Raw genomic sequence first — 6897 nt, 5'->3', positions numbered from 1 at the left:
GAATGAGCAGGATTTAGATATGCAGAAAAAAAGGGAACATTGTAGTTTAAACAAATGGCTTCAAGGAAAGCATAATGATGATGATCATGAGGAGGTGGAGGAGGAGGAGCTATTGAGGGGAATGCTCAGTCAGAATTGAAGCCAGCTGAGATTGTAGGGACAGGCTGATCAATTCACCCATCAGTGAGGCCTGACTTACAGAAGCATCAGCATTGGGACAGGCCCCAAAAAAGGAGAAGGACATTTCGCAGGAGCAAAGGTTACTTAAAATTCAATTTACCCTTTTTGGTTGATTTAGGGTGGCTATTTAATTAGTTTTTAGCATTGCACATTGTTTATGGTCATTGTTTCAATAGAAGTTAAAAGTAAGAAACTTTACCATGCCCTTGAATTGTAGACAAAATAACTGTTCCAGATTTCTCTCTTGTCCCCTTGCCACATTTCTGATTTAACAATGTCTCTGACCTGGTGAATTGCTTCTAAATCATATCACCAGGTTTCATGAGCTTCTGTTGTGTGGAACTTCTCCCATAAGACAACATCACTAGAGCTGAGAAAACACATCTTCTCTCGTGTCTCAAGTGATAGGTTGTCTGATAACAAATGCAATAGGCCAAACGAACATTTGTGTTCTGAAAATGGCATTCCTCAATGTGGAAAATTCCACAAAATTTGTAGCTTAAGCTGAGAAGTTCACTTTGAAGTCCACCAAGACTGACCCCTGAGCAAGCCTAGGACTTGCCCATGAACCAAACCAGGCTTGGAAAAGGCTCCAGGAAAGGCCACTTCTTGTCAGTTGTGGATCTCTAATTAATAAATACAAGGTAATCAAATTTGAACCATGTACAAAACTCTGTGCTAAGAGCTATGGGGGTATAAGAGCAGACCAGGTTCTGGCCCACACCCCTCCCAGCTCTATTTGAGTACACATAATTAGTTCTCGAGGAAAGGAGGCTAACAGGGTGTAACAGCAGCCATGGCGTTCAGGCTCCCTTCCTGTCTGCCACCAGCCTCACAGCCTGCTTGCCCAAGCATGTTTTGTGAGCCAAAAAGAGGAACAACCTCAGGAAGAACTTCCTGAGAGAATTCAAAGCACAGACAACTGATAGAAAGTCAAGATTACCTAAAGTTCTAAAAATGAGACAAGGATGAGCTTGATACAAACTTAGCATATGAAGGAATGGTCTATTTCAGGAATATTCCTATTTGTGGGAATTGCTATAAGTTGTTAGAGGATGTGCTCTTTGAAAAAGAGGCTTTCCTCAAAGCCCACCAGGATTTCTCCCTTTCAGAGCTCCTATCCTTCCAATCATTCCTAACTTCTTCTCCTATACTAATGTGGACTCTCTGCCCTTCCAGGTCAGTCTCTCACTACGTCAAATCTGTATACACACACATACACACATGAAGAGAGAGAAAGTGTGTGTGGAAACATAGTGCAGTGGTTAAGAGCTTGGATAGGGATGGGTGTGGTATTCATGCCTGCAATCCCAGTGCTGGGAGACCAAGACAGGAGGATCGCTTGAGCCCAGGAGTTTGAGGTTACGGTGAGCTATGATCACACCACTGCACTGCATCCAGAGTGCAAGACCCTGTCTCTGAAAAAAGAGAGAGTGAGAGCTTGGATGGTGGAGCCAGACTGCCTGGCTCAAACCTCAGCTTTAACACTTTTTGGATATGTGACCCTAACACCAACTTACTCAATCTCCCTTTACCTTGGTGTCCTCATCTATAAAATGGGGTTAATGATGGTATTTACCTCCTAGGGCTCTTCTGGGAATTACATGGAGTGATATGTGTGAAATATTTGGAACAGTGCCTGATCTGTGCCTGTGTCATCTGCTGTTATTGTCGTTGTTGTTCTGTGTGCATTTCAATTTAATAGGCAGATGGGAGAGCCTTTGCCACATGCTAGGATATGGACTATAAGATAACTTTTGTGCATTTCCCTCTCCCACTCTTTTGACTCAAAGACTGAGGCTTCCCACTGTGACCTGTAGTTCCTGCAATGTAGAAAACAGGGGTTGACAGGTGCTCTCCTCTGTTCTCTGAGCTACTATTTCTTAAACAGTCAAGAAACACCTCTCAAAATGGCTCAACTTGATACAGCAGCTTTGGGCTTCCAATCTGCCACCACTCATGTCTAGAGGAAGGACAACAAGCAGCACAATGGGTCCTTAGCTATGCTCAGGGTAGAAGGGGGAAGTGCCGCCTGCCATTCTGTCTGGCATCCTTTATGAGAAACCCACGCACTGCCCTCTTCATCTTAGCCCACCATGAAACCTTTAGTCTCTGTCTTCTTTCCCTACACACTCTCCTACCCCAGGACACTGTGGGGCATTGTATAAAAATACAGTAGTTCCTAAATGGTTCAATAACAGCATCCCATCTGTGTTCACATTTAAAACAATTCACAATTCCAGCCGATAGCTAGACTCTAGCAGCAGGTAGGTCTGGGGAGGGAGCCTTCCTGAGTCATTCTCCCCCATCACAGGGCTCACAATTCAAAGAACGGCAGTATTAGTGGTAGCTGGGCAGTCAAGAAATGCTTCTCAAAGGCCAAAGGACTTTAGCAGATGCTGGAGCAATGGTTCATAACAACACATAAGGCTTGGTCAAAAACGGTCAAAGTGTGCCAGACGTGGGAATTGGCAAAGACAAAGGTGCAACAGAAATTGATGTGCACCTGCACAGGATAGTGCTACAATTATGACAACATGCAAATGAGTGTGCAGGGGCATAAATATACACAGATGCATTTATTTATATTAGAGGACATTTCACACTACACAATACATCAGCTTATGTTACCTCATTTGATTTTCACAATTGATCTGTTGGATTGGCAGGATGTGATATGATTCTTCATGTCACAGGGAGGAAATTCAAGCTCAGAGAGAGGAGCAACTTGTTTAGTTCTTAAAATCAGCAAGTACGGAACTTGGATGTCAACCCACAAGTTCTAATTCTAGGTTCAGTGCATTTTTCCAGATGCCCTCTCTCCTTTCCCTCTCCCCTCTCCCCTCCACTCCTCTCCTCTTTTCTCCTTCTGTCCCTCCCATTTGTTTCTCTCTTTCTCCTCCCTGCCTCTTAGCAGTCCTGTGCTTGGACAAAGGTTTTGCAAGTAAGTCAGGCTCCTAGAATAAGGCTCCTTTGTGCCGGATGAGCTCATATCTCCTTGCAAGTCTCTCTTATAAGGAATGAGTCCCAATGGTTAGAGTGCTAGCCTGTCCATGTGTGCCATCTCCAGCCTGCTGCGGGGCTGGAGCTCCCATTTGTATGTTCTCTTACCACTGGGGAGTCGAGTGTACCTGAGGCAGAGGGGAGTCCTTCTCAAGAGACTCATCTGCTCAATCATGCCGCACCAGGGACATAATATCCCAGTGTGAGAATACGAAAAAGGACAAGAGAAAAGAGGCCTGGGGAAATAACCAGCCTTAAGAGAAAAAAAATGCCAGTATGGCTGGCTGGATTGCTTATATTGATGGAGCTAAATGCACTTAGGGGGCTATAACATAAACAAAAATAAATAGAAAAAGAATTGAATCGCCAAGGAGGAAAATGTCATGCTACATATGTAAATGTCACTATCAGATAGTCATTCCTGGCCATCCAACTGGACCAGCAATTGATCACATCTTAGCCCAAGAGACTTGAGAATGTGAAGAAAGATACAACCTGGCCTCTGAGATCGCCCCTCTTCAAGTGATTTCTAGAATCTTCTTTGGTTTGGGGACCCCATAGGAATCCTGGATGCAGGTGCAGGTGTCCCACCCCACCACACATACACATACACACACACACACACACATATCACAGATCCCATCTAGACTTGTACTCACTAAGATCCTGTGCCAAAAACTTCTCTTCATATCAGACCCTAGTCTCCTCCAAGATGCTCCACCTGGAAAGACTTTGATCATCTCATCCCAATACGAGTGACTTCCAAGAAAGGAGCTTCCAATGCTTTGTCCTGGGTAACATATGTATGCCCATGCCTTAAGCCAAGGAATAAGACTGCAGGCAAAGCAGTCTTGCAGGGCACACCCCTTATTTTCCCCCAGTGTCCCAGCACAGGGAAGTAGAGAAGTATTAGAAGCTGTATCCTTGACTCAACCTTCAATTGCAGTGCTAGGGACAGGGACAGAGGGGTCCTGGACTCCCCATTTCCCACTCCAATTTGCACTTCAGGAAGCTTAGGGCCTGATGTGATCTCCAGAGTTAGCAGGCAGTAGGGCCATCTGCCAGCAAATAAGAGTCCCAGGAGGCCTTGCTCACCCACACCTCCTTCTACTCCTGGACTTCCGACCCTGGCTCCTGAGAGGCCCCACATCTGGAGAGAGCTAGGCTTGCCCTTGCTGACTAACCTGTTCTCTTTCACCCTCGCCAGTTCTTACAGGTGAGATCCTTCAGAGCCCCTCTGGGAGTCATCAAAACCCTTTGAATTGGTTTCTACTTCCTACCTTAGGAAAATAGTACCATGCAGTCATTCCTCTGTGATGCAAATTGATTTGTGGTTTCACCCTGAACCTCTCTCAGCATCCAGAAATACCCCAGTCTAGGTGTTTAAACAACATTCTTCCTCTCACACTCCTGCCCCATTCTCAACTCAAGCTTTTCCACATTTTCTTCTTATCCCTAAACTTCCCCTCCAAGTTTTTCTGGACTTTTTACTTCTGTACTCTGGGGGAGCTGGTACACAGCAGCAGGAAACATATTTAGGACAGTGGCACTGGGGCCTCTCTGGAAAATGGAATGAGGTTTATCCTGGTGGGAAGAAAAAAAGGGCCTTCCCTCCAAAGGGAACAAGGAACCAAGGTAAGTAAAGCCATTAATGGCAGAAATGACTTTATTTTGAGAAGGACCTAGGGCCATTGGCCTTGCTTAAACCAAAGGGTTTGGGTGGGAAGGTGGAAACATGAGATCAGAGAATAAGAATTTCCTAAACACACTGATCCTCAATGATATGGACATCATCTGGTCCTATGTGCTTCGTCTTGGAGCCCTCACCCCATCATGCGATATTCCATAGGGACGAACTTAATGGCTGGAGGCACTTATAGTCAGGAGAACCCCAACACCTAACCAAACACTACTTTGAAGAGTGCCATTCCAGGACACACTCTGCCTTAAGAGTTGTGTGTATATTTAAGTCTTACCTGCAAAGAAACTATTAGCTCTTCTAGGACAAGGACCAGATCTCCTTCAGCATTGCTTTTCCTCCTCGCCACCATTCTCAACCCCAGCGCAGGGCTGGATGCACAGTAAGGAAGTTGCATGGGAACCATGGGAAAAGCTGCACTTGTGTACATGAGATCCAGGCTTTAGCCTTGGACCTGTCTAATTATCTTGTGACTTTGGGAAATTCACTAAAATCCTCTGAGCCTTTGCTTGCTCACCTGTAAAAGGGGGCTAACTAGACATTTGGGCCACTTTACTTCTTTAATGGAAAACCAGCTTAAAAATACCTTAAACTAATATATGCTACTCAAATTGTATATACTGCAGACCCTGGCATTCACAGATTCTCTTACGTCATCTTTGACTGTTTTCATGAAACCCCAAATCATATGACATAACAGTAGGTTACCCTTTTGCTGGAGTCTGATTTCCATTTAGGGGCTGATATAGTAGGCTAAGGCAGGAGCCTAGAGAGCAAGCCTGGCTGACTGCCCCATACTCATCGACCCCCCAGTGCAGCAGTTCTCCCCTTTGGACAGGCACTGCACCTCTCGCTAGAGATTTGAAGGTGCCGTGTCAGTTCTTATTTGTGCCTCTATACCTTCATAACATATCTAGAATACCTCCAGTTGCCACTTATGCCCACCCTGGACTATCTCATTTTCCTTGGGCTGTTACAGCATCCTTATAACTCATCAGCTTATGTCTGCTTTGTCCCTGATGGACTGCTTTGAACACAGCAGCTAATGTGATCCTTGAAAATCATAAGACACATCCTGTTGTTCCTTCATTCAAACTCTCCCATGTCTTCCCAGCCTGCCCATCACACCCAGGACCCTCTGAGGGCAGAGACTACTCTGTCGAGGACATGGAGGGCATTGAGTAAATATTTGTAGAATGAGTGAGTGATCATTGTTCTGCATTTATAGAGAGAGGGAACTACACATGACTGTATTTTTCATGCGTTTGAGATTCACGGAGGCCTCAGGATATAATCTCACAGATGTCAAGACTCTCCCACATTACAATAGTAAATAATCCATACATATTTAATTGTATATGGAAGTGAATTGAATGACACCTAAAATCACATTTCCAGACAATGTCCAGAATCGGTGTACAACTAAATCCATGATTGGGCACTGAAGCATGAGGTTGGCCCACTTGCAACCTAAGAGAGGGTGGGGTCAGATGACAGGGTGAGAGGCAGAAGGCCACTGACAGGTACAGAGAGCCCCCTGAAGCTGCCCAGGGCAGGGCAGTTATCGCTACCCATAAGGGAGGGGTGCGGCACCTGGATGACTTGCTGAGAAAATTCTGTGGAGTATGTTAATTTCTTTGGGACTTCAGAGGCCCCATAACTCTTGGAGATTAATAAGAATCTGGGACGTATCTGTCTTTGCCGGCTGCTTTCATTTGCGCAGTAATAAAGCTCGCCTTTCTTGTTTAATAAAAACAATGTGGAAACAAATGGTTCTGTGCACAGTGGAACTTTACAGAAATGAATTCGGTGGCACGGAGGGAAGTGTTTCATCACATTGCCGGCTCCTCAAGTCTAAAACGTAAGCCATGTTTTCTTTCCCCTTCACCCGCACTGCACTCATACACCTCTCCCCATGTTGTGGTGGTGCCTCTGGACTCAGTCCTGGTGCACCAGCCACATGGGCAGAATGGAAAGGGACAGGCAAGTCCGCTGCGTCTGAAGGCCCACACTTG

Source organism: Pongo pygmaeus, chromosome 17 (genome assembly GCF_028885625.2).
Source record: "Pongo pygmaeus isolate AG05252 chromosome 17, NHGRI_mPonPyg2-v2.0_pri, whole genome shotgun sequence".
Lineage (NCBI taxonomy): Eukaryota > Metazoa > Chordata > Mammalia > Primates > Hominidae > Pongo > Pongo pygmaeus.
This window is presented reverse-complemented; position numbering follows the sequence as displayed.